General features: G+C 41.8%; 1 protein-coding gene across 2 annotated transcripts in view; it reads right to left on the bottom strand.

Moving 5' to 3' along the window:
• adcyap1r1b (adenylate cyclase activating polypeptide 1b (pituitary) receptor type I) overlaps nt 1-7,939 on the bottom strand; it is a 33,066-nt gene extending 25,127 nt beyond the window's left edge. For both annotated transcript variants that reach the window (XM_070961499.1, XM_070961500.1), the window contains exon 1: nt 7,579-7,939. The gene's annotated coding sequence lies outside the window, so the exon portion shown is untranslated. The remainder of the gene's footprint in view (nt 1-7,578) is intronic.
• Nucleotides 7,940-13,800: the final 5,861 nt, after the last annotated feature.

Genomic DNA, 13,800 nt, shown 5'->3' with positions numbered 1-13,800 from the left:
ACTGAACAGGCTGTTGTTTCTGAAGATGGATTCCTTTCCTCATTTCCTGGTGTGGTAGGACAGACTATACAAACACAGTTTTGGGCCCAATGATCGATCTACTGACTGAAACAAAAACTGAACTCAGGGTTGAAAAAGGTTTTATTTTTTTATGTGCACACATTATAGTTTATTATTTTGAGTTAACTGTGATCAACCTGAATTGCTGTTACAGTTAACACACGTGTTAATGCAAACTCATTTTTTGGTCTAATTCTCTTTACTGCTATTGAAAATCGTGGGCTCCTGCCGTTCTAGTTCTTCTGATATTGGTCCATCTTTAGCTACCTTATTGACAATTTCTATAGTGTCAACAGGGTTACATATGCATCAGGCTCATCAGGCCAACAGTATTTAAGGTTGGGTCTCTACACTGCTGGTGGCCAGTTCGTCCTGATCTCTCCCATGTCAAACGTGTTTTCCTTGTTGCCTTCCAGCTCTGCCTCAACCCGTCCTGTTGTGTCTTCCTTTTTGCCTCTTATTGCGAATGCACTTTTTGTTTAGAGAGTTTGTTTAATAAATTTACTTTTGTATGTTAATTCCGCCTAGCGGTCTGCATCCTTTGAGTCCAGTAAAATATTAAGTCCTCCAGTACTGCCTTCCACCTGGGATAGGGAGGATGAGCCCTTGCAGTTTGGGAGAGCTCAACTGACTCCTACAAAGCGCCTCTGCGGGAAGGTGAGCACGTGTACTGTGGTCAAGTGGGTCACTTCATTTCTTCCTGTCCTGTCCAACCTAAAAGAGCAGACTCGTCAGTAGGGGTGGGGGTACTGACGAGACCAAACTTGCTTGTTCCTAATTCCCCGAAGTCCAAGCCTCTTTGTGTGTGGAGGGGGAGGTTCTGTCTCTTCTTGCCCTCGTAGATTCTGGAACTGAGGACAACCTTTTGGACGAGCAGTTCACTGAAAAAGCTGGGTGCCAACTACAGGCACTAGAAAGACCCATTAAACTGTATGCCTTAAATGGCAAGTTCCTGGCGGAGGTAACACACCACACCACTCCTGTCTGATAACTACCATGCGGAGATCTCCTTTCACATCATTCCAGCCCCACATTCACCTCTGATTTTTGGACTTCCCTGGTTGAAGCTCCATTACCCTGACATTGATTAGTTTCTTGGCAAAATTGTGGGGTGGAGCTTCCACTATCACTCTCTCTGCCTTTGTCCTGCTCTCCCACCAGCAGGTGGATTCTCCAACTCACTCACCTCCTCACCTGACCCCCCAGACCTCTCCAGAGTTCCCCCTGTGTATCATGACCTTTGGGAAGTGTTCAACAAGGATCGCGCACTCTCCCGTCAGTTCTCCCCATCTGAGCCTGATGCCACTCCCAGTACCATTCTGCCTGCTGGTCTGGTTGTCGCAGTACTCCCCTGGGACATTGAAAGAGTGGTCTGGGAAGCTTTAAAGTTCCCATACTCCATAAGGGTTCGTCCACATTCCACGTCTCCCGGTTAATGCCCATCTCTGTCTCTTTCCTTGTTGCCCTCCAGCCATTTCCAGTACTTGCTCTGCCTCAACCCATCCTGTTGTGTGTTCCTTTTTTCCGCTCATTGCAATTGCGCTTTTTGTTAAGAGAGTTTGTTTAATAACTTTACTTTTGTTTATTAATTCCACCTATCGGTCTGCATCTTTTGAGTCCAGTAGATTATTTAAGGCAAAGCCTAACACTGCCTTGCTCACATAATGACATCATACTATTACACACAGTAACAAGAAGCATGGCTGGCAGTGAAAGTAACATTGCTACTGAATCCAAGAGGGGCAGTTGGTTCCAAAGAGAGGGATGATTTCAGTAATGTGGAAGAGGCTTGCTTATAAAAGATGAGACGTACAATAAACCACAGTAATATGTAACAAGTGCAAGAAGACAGTGACAACAAACTTTACTACATCAAGCAGAAGCACCCTGTTAAGTACAAGGGGAGCCAAAAATCCAGCAAGGAGAGCTCTGAGTTCTGAACCAAGCAGACAAGCTACATGGATTCATGCAGAGCATCACCAAATCTTTGGCAAGTTGAACTATATTTTATCACAACGTCAAGAATATTATTATCGCAAGAATACCCTGAAATATTGTGATATTATTTTAGTGCCAAATTGCCCATCCCTTGAGAGCATAATCCAGGCAACCAGTTCATGTTGCATCAAAATGTAACTGACATAACAAATTAAGGAAAGAGGGTTTTAAAAGTAATAATATGGGGTTTATTATTAATAAGTTTAGAACAAAACCATTTTACCATGTTCAACCCTGATTAAAAAAAGTTGGAGTGCTGTGTAAACCATACGTTTATTTCTATGTTCATTCTGAATTTGATTCAGCAACACATTTCAAACATGTTGGGACAGGCACAACTTAAGATTGGGAAAGTTGTGGAATGCTCCAAAAACACCTGTTTGGAACATTCCACAGGTAAACAGGTTCATTGGTAACAGGTGAGAGTATCATGATGGGTATGAGGTATGGAGTGAGGTTCACCACTTATTACTATATAGGCTCAGGAACACTTCGTCAAACATTTGTTGGTAAACACACAACTACGCCTTGACCCATCATCACCGCAATGTTAGTTAATAAATAATTATATTTGATGTACCCAAGTTTCTTCACTTTCTATTAAAAGAATTACAATAATTATGTTGAAAAGAATGGTGGGCGATGTCTTGATAGTTGTAAGTGCCAGTTATATCCAATTAATGAGACTGAGACAGCTCTATAGTGCTGGCCGCCATTTATTTTCCAGCCGTAACAAGTAAACCAGCCAAACCACAACAGGGCACTCGAGGATAGCACTGGGACTAAACCACTGCCATAACAGGCGAGTCACAGTTAGGCATGTAACGATTTACTAAATCTCAGGATATTGAGATAGAAATATGGCTCAATGTCACTTTAGTACTGTATTGCTATCTACCCTGACGTTACATAGATATTTTCTACCTCTCTTTGTTGAAAATTTTATTGTTTTTGTTTGAACAGCAGAGGGCGCACTAATAGAAGTCAAGAAGATCCTGTTATCCTTTGTGTGCAAGCCAAGCACTGGTAAAAATAATTACAGATGAATGTGTACCAATAACGAAAATGAGATTGAAGATGCTCCACCAAATTTTCAATTTTCATTGCCGGACGACGTGAACTACGGTACTAGAAATGCCTCAAACATGAGAAGCCATTTGTCACATTACCACACAGAAAAGCTCAAACAACAAAGCTCAGCCAGAGCAAAGAAGCCTGAAAGAAGCATTTGGAGCCCTGCTTCCATATAACAGTCCAGAGCTGAAGAAATAACAAGATGCATCTGTGAATATATAACTAAAGACTTGACGCTGTTTTCTGTGGTTGACATCGTTGGATTTTAGAGGTTAGTAAACAGGCTGAAGTTAAAGTATACAGTTCCATCAAGGCCACACTTCAGTCACACAGTGATAGCAGCTCTGCACCAAGAGACAAAAGCTAAAGTAACGCAGAGCCTCAAAGAAGCCGAGAGCATCTCAATAACCACAGATGGGTGAACTTACCGAGCTGCTCAGAGCTTTATTACAGTCACAGCTCATGTTATGAGCAGCAAATGGGAGATGAAAAGTTTTGTCATACAGACGTGAACTCTTTTCCAATCACACACTGACTCAACATCGCTGAGGTTTTGAAATCTGCTGTTTTGGAGTGGGAGCTCGACATGAAGAATAACAACAGTCATGATGGTATTGCCGTCGTTATAAACAATGCAGGAAATATGGATGGAGTGGTGAGAGAGGCTGGACTGTCCCCACACAAAAAGTGTTTTGCACACACTTTAAACCTCGCGTCACCAGCGGGTTTGAACGAAGGCCGCTCCAGTCGTCTGCTTGATCGAATGAAGTGAGGCAGCATTTTTTCACCACAGTTCAACTGTAACAGCTGAGCTGACCACCAAACAGAGACTGTTAAACCTGCCAGGACATAAACTGATCATGGATGTTGTCACCTGATGGGACAGCTCTTTGAATTATTTTATAAAGGGGCTGCTACTGACTGCTGCACTGTTTTTATTTTGAAATTGTACATAGTTTAATGGTATATATAATGGTTTCGTAGTTGTTACGTACATTCAGTTAAGACATGCTTTAAAATAACCCCACTGGACTATACCATACACACAAAAACAGCTGCCTCTCAGGAGACAGCACTTGAGTTAAAAACAAAAGACTCAAAACAGTAAAACTAACTGTCCTTGAAAATGAAAACAAATGTTCAAAATGAGGACAACAGAGATGCTATGAGGGTGCATTATTGCCACCAATGTTGCTCTCGGGTCACATGTGCGCAGTCCTGCTGCCCAAGTCACATGACCATACGAGGCAGCAAGTGTCACCCACCGACACGAAAGCTGCTTTCTCATATGAACTCCAGGCAATGTCCACAGAATCAGGTCCAGATATTGTTGAGAGCTGCCTTTCACACATGTAGCACATTTGTTTGTGTTCTTACTTTTTGGAAAATACTCCGTTTGGTTTAGGTGGGGGCTGGTGCCTGGGTAGAAATGCAGCTTTAATCTTGATATCAATGCTGCATGTATGTGGACATATACAACAACAAAAGAGTGGAGAACAACATACAGATAAGCAGAAAAGAGTACTAATCCTTTACACTCAGAGTTAGCGGCACAGTTACGTGCAATGCCATCAACATGCCCACTCGCTCACTGTGTAGCAGTTCATACACTGTGAATGTAAATCCAGCTTCAGCGATAGCTCTGCAGTGGAAACAGTAATGCCAAATCTCTACTGCTGAACACATTTCTTCCATTGCAGGTTAAATATCCTCATAAAGAGTAGTGAGCCCAATTAAAGTTCAGTAATTGCAACTGCATTACTTAATATGAAATTGTAATTTGATACTTTGATACTTCTTCAGTTACCAGCAAAAGCAGTGGAATTGCAGTAATGGCGACTTTGTAATGTGTTACTCAGAGCAAGTTACACACAGCATGCATAGAGCCCTGTATTGTTAAAATTGGTGCAAACAAAACTCACAAATGCACATGGTGACGATTGGCAGTAGAGCAGTCCTGACATAGTGAGGTGCAAAGTGAGAGAGGATGAATGTGTTATCAGTGGGAGGAATACTGAATCTGAGTGCTTTAATAACGACCTTTTTCTTTGCATACATTTTTGCCTATGATAGCAGGCAAACCACAGGTGTACTTATTAACATTGAGTGTTGCTCTGTTCCATTTAAGTATAGCAGTAATATACTTAATTACCAAATAGAAATACATAATACCAGTGCCCTGGAGCTGGTAAACCTAAATGTTATAGAATTACACCTGGTCTTTTCCTGTTATGACAGAAGCGAACACAGAGATTGAATGAACCACAGGAGGACTCTGTTGATACTTTGATGGAAAAAAAAAAAAAAAAAAAAAAAAAAAATCCTTTTATAAGCTAAATTTATGTTTAAAGCAGCACTGAATGTTCCATGCATAACAATAGTTGTAGCTTTGCAATGAGAAAATAACTAGTGTGTTGTTTTTTAAGCAAAAAAAGGAGAGGGTGCTCAGTAGATTCATATGTCTCCCTGCATACTGTAATGCCTCTACTGCAAGAGAAAAATCTAAAATAGTTTGAACCAGATTTGGATTTTTTGGATCATCTGAATGTTCGTGTTTCATGTTGGACTTCTTTGTAGCGATGTCGCCATATTTTAACATTTTTAATTTAAGGTGTTTTTTGTTAGCATGACACTCTGAGGAAACAACAGGGGTGAATTAACCTCTTAAAGTCTGCTGGTGGGTCCATCTTTGCAAAATTTGTGGATAAACACTTTTTAAACAGACATTAATTTTAATTTCTAGAGATGCACAACACATCTTACATGGTTCACCCATGAAAGCATGGTGTCCTGAGTTTTCCACTCGGTCTAAGCATCATGTATGCAGAAACAGAATATGCAGACAGTGAAGTGTTTCATATAAATTGAAAACAATACATTTAAAGACCCATAAAGTTAACATGAGGGGTGAAATCTCATATAATGTGCAGCCTTCTGCATCAGTATCCATAAAAGGTCTCCTTGATGTGACTAAATGACACTCGGGTCATGCATGACACTGGGTGTGTTACAAGGTTGCCGTGCTGAGACTGGGCCTGTTGCCTCATGTCCTCTCCTCCCTCACTTTCTCCTTCCTCTGCTGCTCAGGCCAGCCAACACAACAAGGCTAATTGGGCCATTTAAATGTCAGCATCACAGAGATCTGAGAGACAGAAATGCTCTTCCCTGATACTTGTGCACTTATGCTGCAAATGTTTCGCCCATTGTTTGAGCAGCAAGATCTTCATGACGAACTGTGGGTATCTTTATTTCCAATAAGTCAAGCAAATCTAAACAGGATTCTGCGGTCTGTGTGATTGTGTTGAACCAGATGTGAACTGTAAATTTCCCTGCATAAACATGCTCTGATGTTTAAACAGCTCACACAGATGTTTAGCAGGGGTATTTATCCTTCCACAAAAAGTCAACGCAAGCACTGATCTCGCTGCTGTTGTTTTTGCAAAACCAGACTTGTCGCAGCTGTTTGGCCTCAAATTAGGATTCAGGGCGGATGTGCCACTCATTCATCACTCTTTCTGAATGAGGCAGCAGCTGAGCATTCAGAAATGTAAACAAATAGCTCAACACCAGCCTTGCTTTTATCAATCAATCTGCAACAATCAAACCAGAGGGACATGCAGGAATACACACGCACACCTCCACACACACACACACCTTTTCTGGCCAGACATGAACATTTATAAACATGAAGCAGAGAGCAGTGCTAAGAGGAAGCTCACCTCTATCAAACACACAGAACAGGGGACTGAAAGGCTTTTCACTGCTGTTTTAACCCTCCTATACCGCCCAAACACACACTGAAAGAAGAAAAGGCAGCAATTGTGATTCAGTGACAGCAGATTCATTACAAGGTCACAGCTCTTATGCAAAGGGCTGGATTTCACAGCTCTTCAGGAATACCAGAGGCTAAATACTGTATCTTTAATGTAAAAGCGAGGAGTAATATTAATGTTATTGTTGGGTGTCTGGATTCCTGCAAACAATATGTTACAGGCCCGATATATGTGGATCCACTGCATAAACATAGAAGGAAACTAGAATTTCCATCACAGCAATGTAACATTGACTCCAGCATAATTTTTAAGCATCAAATATCATGTCCACTTCATGCCTATGGCCAACTATGAACTACCAATTTGTCAGTATGTATGTTATGGGTATCAGTGCGCTATTTTTCCTCTAATAATCTCATGCAGTGCTTTTCTGTCATTTCATTTTCGTGCTTAATGTTGTCCTTTTGCAGTAATTGTGCAACCTGCAGGCTGTGAGGAGGAGCTGAAAGGAATGAGCCTCCATACTGAGCTCAGCCGGCTCATGCCGCATGATCCCGGCGTGTTCATTCCCACTCTCCTCCCGAACATCCTTCAACGTCAACGTTCGTGCAAAAACGTGACGATTAAATTGAGTTAACACCATTCTAATTCATCTGTTTCTGTATAATCTTACCATTGTATTTCTATTCTCCAAATGCACCTCCAGCGCTGTGGATCCTCCGGGCGGATGAAAGGCTGCGCACTCCGCAGGGGACAAATCAACCCTCACGGGACTGTGAGGGGACAAGACTCCCTGGTGGCTCCAACACAACTTCACTTTGTCCAAAATGTTGCGGATTTTGTCTTCCCGGAAAAATAGTGTGGCAAGTTTGCTTTTGACAAATTAATTCCGATTTCGTCACCGTGCGCACGATAAAGGCTGAATTATCACTGAGATGATTTCGAGCAATTCTGCTGCCCTGCAGATGGCTGCTCGCTTCGTCCTCCACAGAAGAATGCACCGCGCATTTCAACTAAGCGTCTCCCTCTGTCTCTCTCTCCATCCCTCCCTCTCTCTCTCTCGTACTCTTAACACACAAACACACACATGCGTGCGTGCGAAGAAGCACAAATCCAATTTAGCATGATAGATGTGAGACATGAACGGGTTATGTTGAATAAATAATCCACACCAGATTCAGCAGCAGCTGTGTGTGTGTGTGTGTGTGTGTGTGTGTGTGTGTGTGTGTGTGTGTGTGTGTATGTGTGTGTGGCCCTGAGATCACTGTAATGGGTCACTGGATTGAAACAGAGATCAGGACCACGGACAGCAACAATCATCATTTTATTCTACCAGAGAGAAAATATGAAAGCGTGATGATCACGTGACCTCCTGCACTTGTGAAAAACATTTCCATTCATTTCTGTCACTAAATGAGGGAATGCTGGAAGAATGGAGTTCGTCCCTTCATTAAAGTTCTGTGGAGAATCTATTGACAAGTAACTGCTGCATTGCTGCAATGAAACTCCTCTGAAGAACATTATACTCCAACACTTAATGTTGATTTGCCGCATGTTTGTACATCACAATCCAGTCTTCACAGTTTGGCTGTGAATGCTGTTGGGAATCTAAATCTCTTATTTAAAAAAAAAAAGTCATTATGGTGCATTAACAGAGGAGGAGGAGGAGGAGGGAGAGGCCTTTAGAGGAGTGACTCTAAAAATATATTCTCTATCTTACTCATTTGCTGTCTGTGATTGACGTAAAACTCTGCTTATCTGCAGGAGAATGAAAAACAAGTGGGAATGTCAATCCTTTGGGAAGAGCAGGCAACTGGAGGGGTGCAACTGATCGGAAAGTTGGTGGTTGGAACCTCAGCTCCTCCAGACTGCATTTTGAAGATTCTGAACCCCGAATTCTCCTCCTGATCGGTGTGTGTGTGAATGGCTGAATGTGTCATGTGTTGTATATCGCTTCAAATGTTCAGTAGACTAGAAATGTGTTAAATGCAGTCCATTTAAACACACATCTACCACATCCCACTAGAAATAAAAATTACAGTTTATCAACTCAAAGTAGAGTCAAGCCGTGGTCAACAAATGGTACAAATGGTCTCCGGTAAAGATGACTTTCACTGTAAACCTGCTTATTTTCGCAGCTCTTTGTCCTTCTCTTAGAAGATGGAAGGAAAGAGGTGATGGAGTCAAGGTAGGGTTGTACGAGTAGGAGGTGTGTTATTATATCCATTTGCACTGCCAGAGAAATGGCAAAGTGAGGTCAGTGTTTGATGAGCAGCACATTTTTCTGCTACTTTGGCTTTTGGAGAAATGTCAGTTTTCATATGATGATCCTCTCCAGCACCAAAAATCTAAAATCTGAATCTGATTTCTCTTTTTTTTTCATCTAACCCTTCATGCCGAAAGTCAGTATGTTTCACTCTACTTGTATTCCCCATCCTGCTATCATCCAGCCCTCCCACACAGTGTGTAGTGGTGACTCAGGCACCTCAAGTCTGCCTTCATCTTCCTCCCCGAGCTGCAGAGAGAGGAACGAATCCACACTTCTTCTTCTTCTTTTTTTTTTTTACTTTCCTTCTTTCTCAGATCACAGTATGTCTTAGAAGTGGCACATACATGTATGTACATAATAACACATGCAGGCCCTGGCTGGCCGCTCAGCAGGATTTGAGTGGTTCTCTTGATGCAGTGACATCATCACTAATTGATCCTCTTTTGAATTCTGACAGAGGAATAATATGCTGCTGTATGGGGTTGCCATAGCAACTGGCCCATTTCAATGCAACTGAATGTGGAGTGTTGCTGGAAGCTGGGGAATAATTGGGGATGTTGGGGTCGGAATGGGGGGTTGGTGGGTGAGGATGTGTGTGAAGAAGGGGGGTTGTGAGCTGCCTGAAAGGGAAGGAAGAGTTAAGGGAACAAAGATTGACACAAACACCTGTGAAGCACATAGAACTGACAACAACAAAAACAACTCATGCACAATCCATCAACACATAAAGAGCTGACAAGCAGAGCTCTGATTTGCATAGGAAACAAATGTATTCACAATTCATAATCATGCTGAAGATTAGCAGGACTGAGCTATTGAGATTTCAATCAATCACAAGTCTCAATTGCAAGTTATTGACCTGGCACCGCTGCACAGATCCATATATCACAGGTATTTGTACAGCACAGCTCAAAGGAGAAGAAACACTTTGCATGTCTAATTGATTGACGTTCAGTGCTTGTGAGCTGCAGACTGAACCCTCTAAATCAACAGTCACTGTTATATTAACAGAGAAACCTAAATCAACACTGTCTCTGTGTCTTGAAGCCTTGCCATAAGACAAACTGGCAGATGCAGACACTATGTATCATTAGGGAGGTACTTAGTAGCTTATCATTTTATGACATGGCTACCCAAGGGCTGAAAAATGCAGTCAATTTGCACACAAGTGCTTTTCACAGATCTAATCTCCACTTCACTATTTCTCTTTTCAGCCCAGTTTCGTTATTTCCTTTTAGCTGGGAAGACACACTATGTTTTTATTAATCTTGTACATTCTGTTAACTCACACATACACATTTTAATGTCCCCCTACCTTCATTGCCAGAAAGTCTGTCCAGCTCTGTGAGGATGCATTTAGGCACAGTGGTGTTTTAAACTAAATACTAATTTCAGCATGTTAACATGCTCAAAACGACACTGCTACCATGCTGATGTTTAGTATCATGTTTACCATGTTTATCATCTTAGTTTGGCAAGTTAGCATGCTAACACTTGTGAGTAAGGGACCACCAGAGTCAATAGGATTCATCCTCTATCTATCATGGCATTCATTCAGTAGTTTTCAAACATTTCACTAAAACCCCAAAATGTCAATCTCACGGTGGCGCTGCAGGAAAAGTTGGTGGATCACCAAAGTAACTGGGACTCATCGTCAGGGGACCATGAATGAATGTCATTCATACAAAATGTCATGGAAATCCATGTAATACTTCAAATTGTCCAACAGCCAGATTGTTGATGATTCAGGGAATTAATTCGATTTTGTGTCACCCCTCAAACATCAAATGACATCTGATCTTATTGTAACATTAGTTGGGGGCAACTATTCTGTTGTTAATGCCATGCAGCATCTTACCATCTTTGTCCATTTCATTCTTTTTCATTCTTTACAGGGTCGCAGGAGGCTGGAGGCTGTCCCAGAATGCACTGGGCAGAAGGTGAAGACACCCTGCATGGGTCACCACAGTCCATTGCAGGGTCAGTGCAGTCAATATGCTTTGTTGGCATAAAGGGGACTGAAAATGATTAGAAGAAAACCTACACAAAACAAAATAATGATAAAATAAATAGTAGGAACAAGTAGCTTAATTGTATTGTATTGTATCTATTGTCATTTCTACATCATACACATTTGATCTGTAATGTACTGTACATACCAGTGAATTGGCAGAGGGAGGGGTAGCCGTGCTGTCAGGAGATAAATGCTGGCAGAAACGGCCACTGTGAATGTTCAGGAATGTAAATATAACGCATCTCCCTCCCTCTCTGCCAGCAGGTCCTCCTCGTCATGCTGTAGCAATAACAGCGATTGAAATCACCATGGCAACAGAATTTCTACCTGAAAGCGAGGCTGTGGAGGAGCTGGAGGAGGAGGGATGGAGAGGCAGAGGGATGGAGAATGAAAAAGAGGTTGTGGGGCCTCTCATAACACAGCATGATTTATGAAGGTCTGGGAAGGAACATTTACAACACGTTCACTTCACACACTGAAAGAAAAGGATGCGAGGCTTTAAAGGCCAGGCAGACACTCAGCAAGAAGATTCATTCTCTTTCTTCACCCGTCTGTGTGTCTCTGTCTTCCTCTTTCGCCCAGTTTCTCTTTTTTCCCTCATCGTCAAAATGTATAAAGTCTTTCTTCTTCTCTGTTGTCCTGCTGTTGATGTCAGTCGTACGTACACTGCAGGTATGTCCCAGTGACAAGACATATCAGACACTGGCCTTATTCATTGTGAATTTAATCCCTCTTTATCTCGTCCGGTCAATGATAATGTGAATATTACCTTTTTAACTGAGTATCTCTGGGGAGCATCATTACAGAGCAGTGGTTCCCAGACATTTTTCTGTCATGCCCGTTCTTTGGAAACCATCCAGAGCATTCTTGTTTGTTCATTGTTCCCAAATGACTGTCACGGCTTGACAAGTGTGCGAGTTGAGGGGTCGCGGTTAATCATGTCTGTAATAACAGTGGGACAGAGAGGAGCAAATGCTGCGACAGCTTTCAGCCAAGAGAGATTAGAGCTTCAGTGAATATTACTGATATGGATAAAACTAAGTTACAGGGATGTAGGCTGAGTACCCATGTGCTTGGAAATTTTCATAGAAGATACATGATTAAAACACAAGCTAGGTCAAGCATAATAATAATACTAATAATTCATACCTCTTCCTGACTGCTTCAACTATAAATAAACAGCCTATGTTAAAGTTTCGCATTTGATCTGATCAAAGATATTTTTCACTTCACTACTTTAAACTGTGCAAGAGACATATGAGAAAATTGGAAGGAGCTAAACAAGTTAAACATGATGCACTCTGTGACATTTCTCCAAGAGCCAAAGGAGCAGAAAAATGTGCTGCACATCAAATACAGAGTTCACTTTGCCATTTCTCTGGCAGCACAAATGGTTATAATAACACACCTCCTACTTGTGCAACCCTGCTTCAACTCTCTCCTTCCACCTTCCATCTTCTAGCATAAGTGTAGAGACATAGATGTGTAAGACATAGATTTACCTCACACATCCCTCAAGTGATGCCATGTTAAACTGTGTGTGTGTCTGTCTGTGTGTTTGTTCTTTTCCACAGAACTATGCTATGAAGGCTACAGTTGGACGTAATGTTTGAGGACAGCTCCGCATCTGCTTATTAAAGTTTATGATTTAGCTTAAAGGGACAGTTCACCCCCAGATCAAAAAGGGTTTTTTTTCCTGTCACCTGCAGTGCTGTTTATCCCTTTTAATTATTTTGGTGTGAGTTGCTGATTTCTGGAGGTGCAGAGATGTCTGTTCTCTCTTGAACATAATGGAAGTAGATGGCACTAAGTGTTGCTCAAATTCATTTGAGCTGGGGTCTAATGTGCATACTATTCATAGGCATTTAAATGCCACAGCACAGGCAATTAAGCATCACATATATGTATTCAGTTTACCAGACATGTGTGAGACGAAAGAGGAAGAAAGATAAAGTAACATATTGAATAACTGACTCTTTGATTATCAGACACAGGCTTATGAAGACATGCAGCCTGACTCGCTGACAAGCTAACATTTTCTAGTCGGTGACATTAGCTAACATGTTAGCTGCATTTACAACCTGTTCCTGTCCATCAAGCCTATGTTTATCTAAGCCTGGAGGGGGTCATGCGTTTGGTCATGTGTATGTGTGTGTCTGCGTGCATGCTTCCATGTGTTTGTGTGTGTAACTGACCACAGTTAGTCTCACATAGTTATAGACCTTTCAGCCTAATATTCTGTGTGCATATTTATGACTACGTATATGCTCAAGGAGCTCTCGTGATTACGGTGAAGCACATTTGTTTAACAACCTATTTGTCTGACTGCTGTGTTTTATACTGCCATTGACCGCTCACTCCTCACTGCTCTTTACTGGCCAGTAGGGTCTGAAGTGATCAACAACTGCTTCAGTTGAGAATCTTGTTTCCACCAGAGACAACATTCATAGCGGTCATGTCAGTGCTGCTGGACTCTTTTGTAAGCATGTTCACTTTGACATTGAAAAATTTCTATTGCCGATGTTTTGGAATTGTTCCTACATAACATGCACGTGCCTCCCCTTTATTCCTCTGCTCTTAAGCATACACATTGGATCATACCAGTCAACACT

The sequence above is a fragment of the Chaetodon trifascialis genome, chromosome 4, assembly GCF_039877785.1.
Source record: "Chaetodon trifascialis isolate fChaTrf1 chromosome 4, fChaTrf1.hap1, whole genome shotgun sequence".
In the NCBI taxonomy this organism is placed as follows: domain Eukaryota; kingdom Metazoa; phylum Chordata; class Actinopteri; order Chaetodontiformes; family Chaetodontidae; genus Chaetodon; species Chaetodon trifascialis.
The sequence above is the reverse complement of the archived record's forward strand: the minus strand, read 5'-3'. Positions and strand labels throughout refer to the sequence as shown.